This window comes from Falco peregrinus, chromosome 3 (assembly GCF_023634155.1).
Source record: "Falco peregrinus isolate bFalPer1 chromosome 3, bFalPer1.pri, whole genome shotgun sequence".
In the NCBI taxonomy this organism is placed as follows: Eukaryota; Metazoa; Chordata; class Aves; order Falconiformes; family Falconidae; genus Falco; species Falco peregrinus.
Genome location: NC_073723.1, coordinates 95,609,229 through 95,627,218, shown reverse-complemented (window position 1 = coordinate 95,627,218; position 17,990 = coordinate 95,609,229). Strand labels below are relative to the sequence as shown.

The 17,990-nt window shown below is 40.8% G+C and overlaps 1 long non-coding RNA gene across 1 annotated transcript; it reads right to left on the bottom strand.

The window, feature by feature from the left end:
- Nucleotides 1-473: 473 nt before the first annotated feature.
- On the bottom strand, nt 474-16,146 carry LOC114012627 (uncharacterized). The gene is made up of 3 exons (XR_003555199.2): nt 16,026-16,146; nt 15,681-15,921; nt 474-542 (listed from the first exon to the last, which is right to left on the bottom strand). It is a non-coding gene; the product is annotated as an uncharacterized LOC114012627 (long non-coding RNA).
- Nucleotides 16,147-17,990: the final 1,844 nt, after the last annotated feature.

The following is a 17,990-nucleotide window of genomic DNA, read 5'->3' as shown; positions in this document are numbered from 1 at the left end:
TAAGGTATCTTTGTGAAAAATTGTGCGTACTTGCCATTGTGCTCCTACATCTGAGAGGTATACAGGTCTGTAGTACTTTTCCATGAGGTCAGTCAGACTCAGCTAGCCTAACGAGGCAGCAGATTAACTCTGCAGCTTTACGAAGAACCACAGAGTCTGATCATACGACAAATGGTTTTGGGAACTACGTCTGATCCAGACAATTCATAATTACTATATCTTCTTGCTACATTTGGTCTGGGACAAAACATTACTGGACTTCAACCACTGAAATTCCTTTTTCTTCTGCAGCCCAATCAATTGGAAGATTGAAATGTATTTTGGACTGTACTTGTTTAGAAATTATGAGAGGCTCAGAAGTTCTTCAGATTTCAATGTTTTGATAAGTGTGCAACACAGCTATGAAAAGTCAGTGTCATTTCTTCCTTGTTAATTGCTACATGTCTTTTCTAAAGTAGATCACGTGTACTTACAGGTTCAGATTTTGCCACTTGTGGTTTGCAGGCATATTTTGTGAATGTATGTTCTTGGTTAAAAGCCATCTAGGATGAATAAGAAAGGGGATAAATAACTTCTAGGTTATCTACATTTGACATGTTATATTTGTTATATGTAATTAGCTATGGAAAAACAATCAAAGTACAAAATACACGTAACTAGCAAGTTATTTATAGCTGTGGCTATTCAGCTACTTGGCATTAACTATGTATGTGATGAACCATTTACAGATACGGAAGAACTCTTGGCCTCCTACCAGGAACAAGCTTTTCTGCACTCCACATAGCTTCTCACACGGAACAGACTCTCACCAAAACAAAGCAGTAAAGCTTCAGTTAAACAAAAACAATATCCAGGCACTTTGGAAAGCCAGTGGAGAGGCATATGTGTCCAGACCACATCCAGCATGGGAGCAACTGCAACCGCACAGGCTAGAACCAGGTGAAAAAATGCAGTTTTGACGATTTTGGCATAGATCTACCAATGTAACTTGAAAAAAGATGCTATTATGATGGCAGCGATGTTCCTAACTCTCTAGTTCACCCTTTCTCATAGCTATATCTCCTGCTGTCTGATAACAGTATGCTTTTACTTCACAACTTTTGATGTTGTGGCTGAGGCCACTCACTTACCAGGAGAAAGAATGATATTACTGGGAGGAAAGGCAGGTGTACTGCACAAAGTAACAACGACTAGCATCTAACAAAGCCAAAGATACTAAATAATAATAACAATCTTTTGGCTTCCCTTTACGATCTTGTTTTCTGAAAGAAACCAGTCTTATGTTATCCTAGACCTAAGAAGGAAAATCAAAATGAGCTTGGGAAAAAAACAAAAAGAGGATTTCTTCAGTCCTTACGGACAAAAAACTGGAGGCTAATAGCTGTAGATGTAAGGTGCTGGATAAAAGAAATATGGATATCTGAGGGAGACCCTGAAATGAGAAGGCATGTATAATGGAAATAAACTGCTGTGCCATCTGTTTTGGGGTATGCTGGCACCCACTCAAAACTAAGAGGCCAAATACTCAGCCATTCTTCTTGTCACTTCCTTCCTTAGCACTATTTCATTTCTCCTTCAAGCACGAACCATTTTTTCTTCCTTATGCTTCAGTGTCATAACCAGGGTTCTCTTTTCTACTCCGTTCTTTCTCCTTTTTCCTCACACAGTGACAAAGGCTTATACTGCCTATGATTCCTACAGGTGCTTTTTTCCTACACAGTATTTTCCAAGACCACCTATTTCCTTTCTTTCAAAATTTAATACTTCCACAAAAGATTTAATTATCTAAACCAAGTATCTCAAATGATCCTCCCACAAGTCAAGATAGTAGGATGCAAGAATTGGCCCCATTATGTTTCTTTTACACACAGAGGGGAGAAAAGGAACCTGTATGATAGGAAAAATATAAAAAGGAAAAAAAAATTAAAACTATCACTTGCAGTGATTTCAGCCCCAGTGGAAAACACACATTTATTGGGAAGAATTCTCAGCAGTAATGCTAGGAATCTTACATTTTCTGGTTCAATTACAACATCAGATCCTAGATATTGGTAAGAGGATTGTTTCTCAGAAATTTGATACTGAATCAATAGTGTGCTAACTTGTGATGCATTAACACAGTGCAGGAGGTATCCAAATGTTATTAATAGTTTCATTGCCTTGCCATATATTCTTCCAGATATACTTAGCTATTGTCTAAATGACTGTTTTATTGAAATAAACACGAGCATGTTATGGGCTTACATGAAGTCGCACTTTGAAAGACAGCCTTGACTGCCCTGGAGCCTGGCTGCACACTCAGTGTCCTTCCTGCACCATGGCCACAGGGGTCCGAAGGCTTAGCTTTACCTGTGGTGACCTGAAAACCACAGCTCAGCCATATTTAGGGTGTGCTGTAGGTTCAGTGACATTTAAAGAACTGAGTACTTGGTCAAGTCCCCAGATATGACAGGCAACCATTGGGGTCAGTGATGGGATCCATCTTCTCTAACTTCACAGATCTGCAGTGGAGGTGTCTACATCCCATCTATCGATGCAGGCTCCCTTTCAATAGCCGATGGAGAAGAATAAGCACCTGCAGAGCACAGTTCTTCTGCTGTATCTTACATGAGGAAAAACAGTATGAAGAAGTGCCTGTTTTTCATGCCAAACTTGCAAAGAAAGCCAAGCAGATGGAGACATGGGCACTGTTGACTCCTGCATTTGGCCAAACAACTCCCAGCCATGGTGTGTGAACTGAACAATGCGGATGCTCTCTTCAGCCTTGTGTCCTAGAGCTATTCCATTCCCCTTGATCCTCCTAGAAGCCCTACATGATGGCTTTTATGTATTTGTATTTTTTTTTCCTTGCTGTCTTAACTGCTGCTTCATTCGACTGCATTTCCATGTTTCTCTCACATCTAGGCAGCTAATATATCCAATTCATTTCCCTCCTTATGTCTTCTAACTGATGATTCCCAGTTTCATAGAAAGACATTCTCGTTATTAGTCTCTTGATGGTTAGGTGATTTAGAAAATCCCATCTCACACCTCTCCCTTTAAAAACTTGACCTTTGTTTCCCTGTCTATTCATATAGTTGTAGACTCCTTTAGGAGCCTGCAACACTATAAATTAGAGTTTACTGTGACAGAATCACCAAATCATTTAGGTTGGACTTTTTGGTTTATTTTTATGAAGTGGATTATTCTCAGCTGGGATCTAGATGTTGACCTCATTGATTTTTTTTACCCCACATAGGCCACTAATACAGCACTGGAATGTATCATATTTGACTAGACCGAATCAAAGCTGCTGAACTTGCCTATATCCACCTTTGTGTGTAGTTGCTATTAGGCTGAGACTATCCGATGCACATGATAAAGTTTCTTTCGGTGTTGGTTGTTTTTATGTTGAACAAAAGGAAGAAAATATCACAATGTTTTGCCAACGATATGATTAGAGGAAGGAATTTTCTACTGAAAATACTGACCCAAGGAGAAATCATTGATTTTTAAGGAAGGAAGAGCTATATAACCTCCACATGGTTGAAAGAAATCACAACTGATCAGTTATTTTGCTCCTCTCCAAAGAATTAATAGCTGACTACTATTTCCTGTTTTAGGACTATTGCTGATGAAATTGCATATTTAAAATCTAACCTATCTGCATTTGCAAAACCTACATTCCATTATGAAATAAATTAATCATTCATCTATGATGGTCATGAAAACCAGTCAGGTTTTCCTTCTGCTTCTTTCTTCCTTTCTTAATCCTTGGGTATTACCTATAGCTTGCATGCAAGTAATGCACATTAGTCAATTAATAGGCTGTTAAATGACAACAGTTCCGGGCAATTTAATTACTGTTGGAAAAATAAGAAATGAATTATTGCATGTCAGTAACTAATTTCAGCTCCTTTCCTTGGAACAAATCAACTTTGAATGCAATGGCTTATTTAGGGGGAGGAAAAAAAAAAAAAAAAAAAAAAAAAAAGATTGCTCCCTTGCAGATGCAAATTGCCGAGTCATTTATTGGCCAACGTGTAAATGCCTCTTCACAACCTTCTTCCCTTTTCCTATGGTGCCAGGCAAAGTTTATTTTAAAAGTGTGTTACTGTTTCTGCAACTAAATATTTTAAAAAATAGAGTATGAATATAAATAAAAAAAAGAACATGCAACCCAGAGAAGGTTCTTCCCTCTACTTCAGCCTTCCTGTATGTTTATATAATAAATGTATTAAAATGAATGAACTTTAACCATCAATTAAATTACATAATTCTGTAGTAAAATGGACTGATTTGCTGTAGCTGATGATATTACAAGGTGGTTTGCAGAAGAGATAACAATGGCATTTTCTTAATTGTGCATTAGTTTTCTTTTCTGAAGTACCAAGAAATCATTTAGTATGGATAATAACGGCTAGCAGAACAATTTATAATCCTAGATTTTACCAACTCCATATAAGATGACCAGAACACATTATTATGTGCTGGTCTCAAAAGGCATCAGCACCACTTACAGGCTGTTCTGGCAGCCCCTGGTTAGGAAAATCTCATGTTAAGTTCAGTATTTCATACCAGAGGGAAGTCACTCGGCAGCACCCCAGCGGCTCCACCTCCCTGGAGCATGTTTCATCACATTTCTGGAGTGAGGTGGCTCCACCACAATTGAATGACTAGAGGACTCCTTTCTCAGAAAGTTTATTTCACTGCTCTGTGACAGTTTATAGGGAAGTAAATAACTGTTAATGCAAAGAGCTCTGAGAAGACTTCATTCTTCTATCCTCGCATATGTGTGGACTGTTGAATAAATTACTAACAGGCTCTTGAACGAGTGCCTAGAAGGAAGGTAAGAAAAATCACTGGAAATGTTTTTTCCTATCCACAGCCCATTTTATACCTTCTGACTGCTGGGACTTTGTCTTTGACTTTGTGTTTGGCTCGTCACCAAAAATAAGGAGAGCACAGATGGGTTTCACACGAGCATTAGTCAATGCAAAGATTGCCACAAATGGAAAATAAAAAATATAACCGCAGCACCAGCAGGCACCTTTTGCAAAATCTTCCAAAAAATACACTTCATTAAACAGAAGATGCACTGGTTTCTTGAAAGTCTGAGAAGAGTTTCATGACAATCAAACTGCAGCAGTTCTTAAAGAATCCAGCCAGGTAAAGGAGTAAAAAGAAAACAGCTTTATATCAAAGTTTAAAAACTGAGCCAGTCCAAAGATCTCAAAGAATATAGTTTTCACTTAAAAATCACCTGTGCAAGAGAGCTGCTTAAACTCAACTGTAAATTCAAAGCTGTGGAAAAAACAAACAAAAAAAGCCCCTACTCCCATATAGCCCAGGAAAAATTAAACTTCCACATGTATAAATTTTGTTAATGAATTTCAGATATCACAGACCTCAATTGGGTCCAGAATGCTTATTGCATTCACCTCTACGGGCTAAACCCCAGCGTCTGTTAGGGCATCCAGACTGCCATTTTTGTCTGGCCTCAACAGCTGTAAAATGTTAGGAAAGGGGTTAGCTAACAAGCTGCACTTCCATCCTCTCCATCAAGCACTAGTTCCTCACCGTATAATATTATAAATTAATCCCTTAATTATGAAATGGGATGTGACTCCCAAATGGAGTGACCCAGATCTGAGAACTAACACACATCACGATATGAATGACTGACTAAGAGCATCGGACAGATTTCCCAATTGGTCAAGGATGAGGTTTGTGTCTCTTTTCTGTGTCCTCTGCTGGAAAGACATTCACAACTGAAAACTTTGTGAATATGCTGTCTTCTGCCACTAGACTCTGGACTGACATTAGCCCTGGAGTTACTGGGAACTTCAGAAATACCAGCTACACCAGCATGGAAGAGAACCTCTACACCTTACTGAGATGAAAACACTGCAGGCTATTCCCAGAAGGTCAGACCTTTAACCCCCCTTTTCAGTGCCAATATTCCAGCCTCTAGGCTCTTCTTTTCCCTATCACAAACCTTTCCTTTGCATTCTATTAATGTAGCAACCACCTACTGCAGACTGTCCACAAAGCACTGCCTTGTCCTGCAACTCTGATGGATTACCAGCTGGAAGAAGTGCTACGCTGAATGGTAAATTGTGTCGTACACAAACTCAGGAAATGTCATTTCTGCTTTTGTATTAATTTCACTGTACTCTTTGGTACCACTCTGTCCTTTACTATTTTATTGCCAAGCTTTTAAATGAAAATGAATACAAATTCAGTGCAGAAGAAATGAAGTGCAGGAAGAATTAAATGCATGCTTCCTAGTAATTACTGCTTATATATGACAGACATCAATACTAGCTTTACTGCTGATGAAGTCTAAGCAAGCTGTCTGAAAACATGCATTAAAATTGTGAGGTGTGAGAATTGCTATATTCACCTTGCTGACCTAAAGACTCCCAACAACAGTGATTTCCTAAAATAACCTCAACAAACATCCACAATACGATAGTGCCAACAGCTTCATAATTAGCAACGTTTGTGTACAGAATGACTTCACGAGTGAAACAACCCACATTAACTCTGTGTAGTTTCTTGATAGTTCATTCTTTGATGTGACCATCTAAGGGTTGTGTTCTAGATATAGATATAAGACAGACAAGAAATAATTCCTCTGGACAAGAGTTGCAGTATTTCTCTTCATGACTTTGTGGACATAAATAGTTCTGGTTTAGACACACAGTGAAGCAACATGAATTTGGTATGTTAGGATTCATCGGTCTTAGAGGGAGGTGCATAATTAACAAGTCAGCTCCAGAAACATCAACTTTGTTGTGCAAGCACAGTGAGTGTGTGATGCATGCAGGTAGCCCAGTGTTTTCTAAGACGTACTGCACAAAGCTCTTTGCAGAGTTCATGCACGTTAGCTATAACTAATCTGCTACAGTTATGTCGAAGGTATTCACAAGAGCAGTAACACAGACAGAATTATCCTGCCTGTTAGAGCAGACAACTTGAAAATCCATCAAATCTATGAAGTCCTGAAATTCTGCTGAGACCATCAGCTTCAACCAGACCATTTCGGCTTCTCCTGCCTAGGCTCAGATTAGTCCCAGGTCCAGGCAACAGGAATCAGTGGTCTATTGCTTAAAGCCCATGCAATCAACTATATAAATGCATTTGCAGGTAACAGGACCCTCCATCATCATAATAAGAAGTTCTAGTGTCATCATGGTCACTACCTGGCCAAAGGTACTGTTTTTTCTCTTTGCCAGTTATACAGGTCATTGCTGGCTGTCAATAGAAAAAGCAAAAAGAACATGTAATGTTTACGGCAAAGAATAATGGAATTTGTAAACTTGCTCCAATACAGAGAACTCTTGGAAGTTCACATATTCCTTTGGAAGTAAAGAAATCCATCTCTCCTCCACCTTATCTACATTTATGTCATATCTAATGCAATCATCCGGATATAAACGTTCCTCATTAATCCCCAACAACTCCAAGAACTGGAGCCCCATTTATGAGTATATGCTTTGCCAGAGATAACCCTACTGCATTTATTTCCTCTCACAGCTGCACAGACAGACACCAGGAAGGAAATTCCTGGTATGCTCTGAACAGTTTCCCCCTTCAGCACCGCCATAAATAAGCAAGAGCTTCTTCAGGGAGGTTTTCTAATAGACTGGATGATACCCTTGAGTCCAGAAAGAAGAGTTCAGCCACCATGGTGTATAGCTACATCCTTGTTCTTAGGAATACACTTCCAGTCATGTAGCACATTGCCTTACATTGGTAGGTCTCCTTGTATTTACACGGCAAATGCTAGCAGAAGCAGTAACTAAGATGGAGAACAGAGGCAACAGCAGGAAAACTATGGTCAGATGTACAGTTTGTGCCACAATGCACCCTCTATTATAAATAAGAACATCTAAAAGCATCCATAAGGCTGAACCACAATCTAGACAACAAAAGCAATCTAGAGAACAGAAGCAAGAAACGTTGCATGCACTATTCCAAAAGGATATTTCAGAGAGCCCCTTCTCATAGGCACTGTCCACTACCTTTCCTCTTCTCATAAAATGCCTCATAATAGAAAGGACAGGGACAAGTTCCTCCTCAGGGCACAGATTAACCGTTATGTGCTATTTCATAATAGGATGCAGGATTTCACAGTGGCAGTAACAAGCACAATTCCCATCCTAGATTTGCACCCAAAAGGCAGGCCATGGAATTTTAGGAAGGACCCGATTATCACCCAATTATGAATGTTCATTGAAAATTCACATACGCATCCTTAAGCATACCTAGATGTCTCTCTTCTGATGTCTGTCCCTTCCTTTCTCTAGTTAGCAATAGTCATAAGGAATTATTATATCAGAATGCTTTCAATATCAGACTATTAAAAAAAAAAAGTCTATCAGGCATTTTATAATGCAAATATGTCTTTTCAGGACTTGCAGAGTGAATCCAGGAGTTTATGTCCATTCATTCTTTGACCTCTCAACTTCCCAAGCCTCTGGCACATCTGCCATTTTCCTTATGCATTAGATATTAAAGTAGCAGACTTCAGCACTGCTTTCCAAGGAAACTCACATTCAATCCCCCACTTGTAATAGAGATTTACAATTTAGTTATCTATTGTGAATAATTAGTCTCCTTGAAATTGCTTTGGTAACATTTAACGTGACACAGGTTCTCTGCTTTGATCTCATTCCATATTTCAATGTTTTATACTGTAGCTCCCTTTTGACAAACCCTATTAACCAAACCTTCCAGGCTTACTGAAAATGTCAGGCTATAGAAAACAGATAAGAATTGTCATTCTGCAGTGCCAGCAGAGGCCCGCTGACTTGATTCTGGCACTGCTTTACTAAAGCTATAACTCACAGGGCAAGAGAAGCAACAGCATCAATTGCTAGGGCAAGGGAAAAGTGAACATGGCAAGATGTTTTACAGTTTGCTGTGTTCTGTGGTTAGCCACTATCTTCCTTTTCTCTGAAAACCTACGGAAATTGCAATCTTCAAACAAGACAATGATGGATTGAGTAAGATTAAAGAAGTGTCTAGGTTACAATGCAATGAGCAGTGCAGGACCCTGTATTTCAAAGCACATTTGATTGCAGTATCACTTGCTATACCAGCAATTTTAAAAAGCATGTCTAACTTCCAGTGGACTTATATTTGGAAGTGCTTTTAATTGTATCAATAACCAAGTTGAAGTAGGGAATGTGGGTGCATTTAACGCATATCATCTCATTTCAATATTTTAAGGGCTCAACACCTAAGTGTTACAAGATTCTTTTGTGTAATTTGAAAATTTGTAGTCCTCTTAGGAAAGAAAAAAATGCATTTTCTACCCACAGATGAAGAATCAGAATCTAGTATTTATGCCATTTGCGGCAGTTGCTTCATGTTGTTCTGATCACAAGAGTAGGTCTTGGAAACAGAGCTCCTGGGACACATTACTGCCTATAAGGATGTCCCACACTGGGATCCTGAACAGCAGTGGCCTTGTTTTGACTTCCAAAGTTTAGGCATTTCCAAGAGGCAGGCAGCTAGTGCATTAACTCACTACAGCTGTGTTCAAAACATCTTGCAGGAAGAGCCCGTAGTGCCCAAGCACACCCCGTGGCAGACAGACCCTGCACAGCGTCTTCCAAACCGTAGATGTTGGTGTAAGTCTCTTACTCTCACTCCCATTCATTTCACCTCTCTAACATGTTTTGGTAAATCCTAGGTATCGAGCTGAATCCTCAGGCACCCAAAATAGCATTTAGAAACAAATGCCAAATGATTCAGACCACCACCATCACCTGCTTTGCCTGTGCTGGAAAGCCAAGCTGGCTCCAACCTCTGAGAGAGAGATCAGAAGACAGAAGTTATTTCTGGGGGGAACCTGCAGTCACTAACAACTTTGCTTTCCTCTCAGCAGCATGAACAAGTTTGTAGCAGCAGGTCTTTTGTTTCAACTTTGTATCCCAGCTCTGACTCCTGTAGAAGGTGCTGCCCATCCTCAGTGTAGAACTGTTGCTACCACTGTTGAAATGGCTTCTTCCACTTCAGCTGCCATCACCTCCTCATTTCTACCCAAGTAAGTCCTCTAAACAAGTTGTCATTGAACAGGAGGTCATATAATGCTCAGAACTTGACTTAGGTCTTAGTCACCCTTACCTGACCTGAGGAGCAATCACAGTGCGCCTTGGGAAGCAGACCTAAAATAAGCAACAGGGCTTCTCTTCCTACAGATTGCTCCTTGCTCATAGCTGGGTACATTAAGTCCATCTAATGAAGTCAGAAGCCTCACATTTAAATGTTACTATGAACGAGTCATCTTTCTATAATGGTGCAAAAGCAAGAAAACACAGCAATCGCTGTTGAAGTTGTTGCTCGCACCACTACAGCCGTATTACTTGGTGACCTGATGAGCTAGGCCAGGGGGTCAAACCCACAAGTCCTTATCTGTCCTAAAAGGTAATGTCAGCAGCTGCACTCGCCAGTAAGGCCTGCCACCTATTGCTTGTGTCATGGTAAATGATTATAGGCAGACAAATCTGCTGCTTTGTTTTAATCAGTTACTTAATCAGCTTGCTTGGAATGAACTGGTTTGGCTCAACATACTGAGTGACAAAACACGTCAAAGAGGAGGGTGTAATAAAAATGTACTGATAAATCATGGAAAAGTGATAGCATCATTCTTTTTATTTACCCTTTTGTTTCTATCAGAGCAAGTTAACCTCAGCTCCTTCCATCCATCTTTTGTTGTTATTGCTGGGAAATTTAGTATTTAGCTCAAGATGTTTCGCATGATGAATTATTAAAAATTTTTAACTGTTGGACAACCTTCCAGAGGTATAAGATTTTTTTTTAAAAAAATTATCCCTTGTTTTGCTGTAAGGGGAGACAGCTAATGAAAAATGGTCCAGAATTATTGTGAAACAATTGTCTGTAGTGTAATCAAGTCTGCTTCTGCCCTCCAACTACTCCAAGATATAATGATACATGTATCATTAAGCAGCTGCTATGGATGCCTGAGGAAACTGGTAGAAATTTGTACCTATTGTTTTTCTTTCTCCCCTTCAATCTGCTCTGTTACACCCCTTCCATCCACTTCCCACTGCACTTTTTAAATGTTACAGGCTTGGGGAAGAGCAGCTGGAAAGCTGCCTGCTGGAAAAGGATTTGAGGGTGCTGGCCATCAGCTGGGTGAACATGAGCCCCCAGTGTGCCCAGGTGGCCAAGGAGGCCAACATCATCCTGGATGGTATCAGCAATACTGTGGCCAGCAGGACCAGGGCAGTGACCGCCCCCCCGTGCTGGGCACTGGTGAACCTGTGTTGGGGTTTGGGCCCCTCACTACAAGAAAGACACCGAGGGGCTGGAGCGTGTCCAGAGATGGGCAACGGAGCTGGGGAAGGGTCTGGAGCACAAGTCTGATGGGGAGCGGCTGGGGGAACCAGGGGTGCTGAGCCTGGATTGGAGGGGGCTCAGGGGGGACCTTATCACCCCCTAAAACTCCCTGATAGGAGGCTGTAGGCAGGTGGGGGTCAGTCTCTTCTCCCAGATAACAAGCAACAGGACAAGAGGGAACAGCCTCAAGTTGTGTCAGGGGAGGTTTATATTGGGTATTAGTAAAAATTTCTTCACCAAAAGGACTGTCAATCATTGGAACAGGCTGCCCAGGGAAGTGGTCAAGTCACCATTTTTGGAGGCATTTAAAAAACATGTAAACATGGTGCTTAGGGAATGGCTTAGTGGTGGACTTGGCTGTGCTAAGTTAACAGTTGGACTTGATGATCTTAAAGGTTTTTTCCAACCTAAATCATTTTACGATTCTATGTAATTTTGGTTGGATCCTGCCACTGGCTACAGTGGTGTAACCCTTCACCCAAAGGCTTGTCTGCTGTCCCTGGGACAGAAGGGTTTTGACATTCCTTGACTAAGTGGCTACTTAATTATGGAATCTTTCAAGTAAGCTCTTTTAGGGCTGTGATTTTTAACACAGCAAACAGAGGACAAGGGAGAGTATGTGACTAATGTTCAATTAGAAGAGCTTTGAAATCAAACAACTGCTCGTTTAATGGTTGCTAAATGCTGTGTAATACTAAAGGCTATAATTAGGTGTGTTGGGTTCTCCTCCCCTGTCCCCAGCTCCACACACACTGTCTCCAGTTTGCAAGTTATCCTACACAAGGTGCAAGGCATGCTCTATGCAATAGGCTCTTGGAGCTAAAAACACTCTTAGGGGTGACATTTCTCCCACTAGTCTATTCAGTACATAGAGTATTTTGAGGATTTTAAATAATAACAATATTTAACAGCAAGCCAAAATTTGGCCAATGAAAAAAGTCATCATGGTCTACATCTGGTTTTATTCCTTTCAAGCAAGAGGCCCCAGCACTACACGCAGGATGAGGCAAAATTCTAGGAGTACTTACGGAAAGAGAGAAGATGGAAAAGAAGCATTTTCCTGAGCTCTTTAACAAAATAATTCAAATCTGGTTTATAATTTTATTTTATTTTTTTAAAATGAATTATCTCAGTCTCCAGGGTGCCTGCCAACAGAAATTTGTTTCTGGCATATGTTGCAGAACGATAGCCTCCATTTTAGTCATCAACAAAGACACTAATATGATCATGCCAGCACATAGGTACTCAAGAAGGTGGACACTGATGAGTGGGTGTCATGGAAATCATTACTGAGAGACCTTTTTAATTTGTAGAGGAGGTTTATTTGTACATGGCAGAAATCCACAACAGCCTGGTTTTCCTAAGAGAAAAACACAAAAAAACCTAAGCAGCTCTCAACTAAATATCTGTGTGCTGGCAAAGAGAGGGTAACAGGGTAAAGCTGCATGAAATTTTCCTGCTGAAACCTGAGATAATGCTAGATCAAATCCAAACCAGCCTCCAAGAGTCAGTGAAGCTCTGGAATGATTTCAACCAAGGAGATTTCTCCTAGATTTTGCCTCTGTTTAAGGGCAGATAGGACAGAATGCCTCCTATCCCATACCCAGTGGCCAGGCACCTATCAAGAGCCTCAGTGACTGCAAGGTTTCCCAAGCAATCAGCTTTACTCTAAATCTGCTACCGTTAATTCAGTGATGGAAAGCTTTCTGAAAATTCCAGCTCTGAGGATCTGGTTTTATTTATGTAAAACAAAGAAAAATCTACATCTTTCCATGTATAAAAAGGCTAAGACTCAGTACATAAAATTCAGCACAAGTGTCCAGAAAATATGGGCAGGTCTGTGGCAGCAAAAATAATTTTTCAGAGGCATCATCTCAGAAAATTTCTGGCAGTTACTGCTTAAAGGGTTACCACCTCCAGCAGCCTCCCCAGCCAGGTAGGCTCCTTCCCCACTAGGACTTGCTGTTCCAGCAGCACAAGCAGAAACAAATGTATTTGCCCCCTTTGTTCAGCTAATTTCATTTAACACGCCTTATACCAGACTGAGGACGTGTCAGCTAGGGCACAGATACTTGTTATCTTCTGCTCTTGCCTTCAGAGGGCATGGGGAAAGGCACAGGGAGGCAGGAACCACCCAGTGAGGTTCACCACAGGATGTCAGAGGGCTTCTAACCCGTCACAGACAATTCTGACTGTTACTGAAGAAAGAAGGAAGGCTATAATTTTTTATGTGTCCAAAGTACCAAAAAAACCCTTGTATTAGCCATGCCACAACAGAGAGCAGATCTATTTGGATAGAAATGCTTGATTTCAGCTTTGAAAATACCTTTTTGCCAACAGGTATTTTCAACAGGATGTTGGCAAAAAATATTTTCCAAAACATAATTAATTAAAAAACAAAACACAGCAGCAATCTGTGAAACGTCAATATTGTGCAAGTCTTATGGTGCTCTTGTGTTTTTTTCATGAATTAGTAAAAGAAAAGGGAAAAAATGCCTATTTTAAAAATTATTATTGATTTTGCTTGTCCATATCACTTCAACTTTGACCCATGAGATTTGTCTCTTCTGTAAGATCAATACAAAGCATTGGACCTTATAGAATATAATTTTTCACATCCTTTAGATGACTTGCTATAGATTCATATTTTGGTCAGAACTTTCCCTTTGCAGCCAGGCAGTAATGATTATGAAAGCACTCATAATAATAAAAGAAAAGAAAACCCATAATTAAGACTAGTAAAACAATGATAACTGCACTTTTTGGTTGAGAAAGGAGAAAAGACTTTGCAGTTCTGTATTCTGTGTAAATTACACAATTTACATTCTGTTGTAAGATTTATGACATATAACAAGCCCCCCTAATCCAGAAAGCACATCCCTTTCAACAAGGTCATCTACAAAGCAGCTGAGCAAATGATGCAGGATTAGTCAGTCACTTTTCCTCTGAGTACAGAAGAGGGGAAACAGAGGGACCGATAAGGTCTAACCCATCACTGGGATGATCTTCAAACAGTGAAGCATCACACAACATACTGTATGCTTACAGTCTATCCCTCACCCAGTCCCTGAACTCTGAAGCACTTCTTGATGACAATTCCATATCAAATTGTCAGAACAGAGACATTTACTGTCCCACCGTTACAAAACACACAGTGAGTCACCTGTTCATAGTTCCAATTTCGTCTCAGAGCCAAAAGTGGGAGAAACTAAGAGATCACAGATCTTTTACTATTGTCTAGGGTGACCTTCCAGTGTGGAGAAGCCTCTGAGCAGCACAACATTTCTACTTGTGAATTCTGTACTTATTTTGAGAATTCATTGGTAAACAACACTAAAGTGATGACAGGAAGCTCTTAAACCTCTTGCCCCTCAAACAGAAACCAAAGAGCTCTCCTCCCAGACAAATTATTTTCCTCTTTTAAGAATGGTTGCACAAGAATTTCACTCTGACTTATATAAGGAATCATGGGGGTTTTTTTACTTTCCAAATAATCAATAAAAGTTGTGGGAAACATAACTTGGGACTGCATATTAATCTTGCATTCAGCCTTCCTTGCTAGCTTTCAACAGGACCTATTCATCTTGCTGAGTTTATAGGGAATGATTTGTTTCATCTGTACACTCCATGCACCACTAAATATAAAACCAACTTCTGTTTAACAAAGTGGATAGCAGCATGAGGCCCCTTCTGATAGCCTGGGCCCTGGTAAGAGCATTGATAATGGTGAGAAGTTGTCAGCCTGGGAAAGCGACTGGTTTATGGCACAAGCCATATCAGTGAGCAGATCAGTTTTGAAAAGAAACAACTTGGAGCAACTACACAGATATCCTGTGGACCTGCTGTGATTTAAGATATTTGTATGAAGGCATGGTAACACATGAGCCTAAGAGCAGCTGGACTGGGTCAGACCACAGGTCTAGCCCAGCACCCTGGATCTGACAGTGGCCAGAAGTGGATGCTGAGAGACAGATGTAATAGGAAAAGCTGTATATAAAGGTACTTTCCCCAAATGCTCTTCCAGCTTTTATCAGTCTGCAGTTCAACAGGTTTCTGTCTGTCACAATCATCATGCTTTTCATCTACAAACTTTCCCAGTTCTTGAACCTATGCCAACATTAGCATTTGTAGCACCCTGCAACAGGCAGCTTCAATGCATGATATGTCTTTTGTCAAGATACACATATTTTTGGTCTTTTTCTTGAACCAGCCACTCTGGCTTCATCTGATACCGCCTAACTCTTCCATGAGTTAGGCAGATCTGTATTCACCCACATCTGCCCCCTTTCCCCTCTCTACCCTGGGCTTGAAGCACCATGGTTTACCTCAGAATTCCTTGGGCAGAAGCTGCTCCATACCCTTGTCACCATCCCGTAACTCTTTTTAGATGCCAGGAGAGAAAGGGTACATGACGCCAAACATGCCGGTTCTGCAGAAGCCCCAGGGGGGATAAGGAGCTCATGACTTTCAAGCTGCAGGAGGAGGAGAGTTTCAGTGCCTCCATCCAGGTCTTGGATGAGATGACCTGCAAGGGCAGTCCTGTGGCTTTCCCTCGGTTCAATCTGGCTGCAACACAGGGCATCAGTGTGGAGAAGAAAAGATGGACCCACAGTTACAGCCCCGAAATGCCACCCCTCCCTTGCTGGAGAGGTTTAAGAGCACTGCAATACCTGCTTGCGCTGTGGCTCTGGTCAGCAGTGCTGTGAAAGGTTCAGGTGTTACTGTGCACACCTCGTCGCTCTTCTCCTCCCTGGGGATCTCAGCAGTGACTATCACGGTGCAACTCAGAAATTCTTGGGGTCTTTGTTGCACTACTGCTCCACGGTTATAACCATGGCTTTCATCAGTAAAACCAGACACAGGCGAAACTGTGAAGGCCTCAAGGGTTTCCACTGGGAAACGTCACTTCTGAGGAGGTGTCAGCAGCTTTGTGGCTCAGCCAGGTGCATGATTCAACCCAAACTACAGAAAATATCTGTGGCAAAGGCATTGCAGTGTGCCTGGACTGGAGAGAGGTTTGGGACAGGTGAGACCCCAAAGGTCCAGCTTGCTTTTTTCACTCGTTGCCCAGGAACTGCTGCAAGGAGGAGAAGATGGTGACACGGCATCATCATTCCACAGGTGAAAGGAAAGATGCATTTTATGCAGTGCAATGTTTTTGGAGAATACAACATACAAATAAAACAGCTTATAAAGAACTGTGAGGCCTATGGTTTGTACCAATGCTATGGAACATGCAATTGGGCAGAATTAATGAAGAATGACATTGATCATATCAGGGTGTTTTCTGACCACGGCCTGACAAACAGCATTTCCACCTCTCTGTTATCAAACGCATACCGGTATAATATCACTTAAAGTGGTGACAGGAGAAGGAGGGAAGACAACTGGGTCATTTTTTTCGTAGAAATTTCCCCATGTAGTCTTGCTAAGGTCTGCTGTCTTGAAACAAAAGATCAGTCTTAATACCGGGGGTAGAATTACAGACTAGAGAAAGGGAACAGGAATATGTTTAGATTCAATGAGCCACAAAACATATGCACACAGAAAAAGAAAACCTGAGAAACTACAATCCTCTTTTTAATAAAGTTCTAAGATAAACTCCCTACATTTGGGGGGAATTGGAGAACAGGAAATTTAATTCCTTACTTTTTCCTTCTGACTTCAAAGGAAAGACCTGATTTCTTATGCACCACATTAAAGGAGCATTTTAGCAAACAATAGCTATATGTATCCCACAGAACAGAGAAATTTAAATTTATTTTCTTGCAAAGTTTTAGCAATACATAATACCCTCCACAAGCTCTTCTAAACACTAAACAGAGCTACTATTGACTATCCAAAATTTTTTGGTTTCTACTGTTTTCTAATGGATATATTTCAGCAAAGAGGAAAGAATTTGTCTCTGTGGTCTGCATAATTAGCACTTGCATTCTCAGGGTGCTTCCAGGCCTCCTTAGGAAGTTAAAAAATACAGTAATAATCACTTCATATATCATCAAGAATCACTGATGCATAGTAATATGTAACAATACAGAAATCTTACTGCAGACCACAGCAATATTGACTATGAGCACTATACCAGTATAACAATTACAAAAGTAATTAGTGTGTCACCTTCTTTTCTGACAACCAACTAATTAAACAACAGAAGCAGAACACACCAAAACCAAAAAAAGAATGCAAATAGTTTTAAATAGCTTTTTCTAGGTATTGGTGATACATGTCTGCTGGTATCGTTCTTCAGCATCACCGATGAAAGCCATGGAAGTGTGAGAAAATTCAGGATCCTGAATTAGAAGTTTTATTTCCAGACCTGCCACACAGTCTGAGCCAGCTGCCAGTGGTGAGGTCTCTGCCAGGTAGGACATTTTGCCCCTAAAGATCACGACAGTAGTGGCAAGGGCTTCTCAGAAAGGTGCCACTCACGTCAGGGTGAGGAACTACGCTTCCTGAGGCAAAAAGCAGTCATTTTCTGTAAAGGTTGTGCAGGGTGCTGAGCATTTTGTGTGCGTTCTCCCAGTGCTTGCTGGTGTTGGAAGACATGGTGGTCGAGACACAGCCCCAGGGAAGCCAGTGGCAAAGCTCTCATTTGCTTCAGCAACCCCCCATCATCTGTATTTGCAGAGAAACCC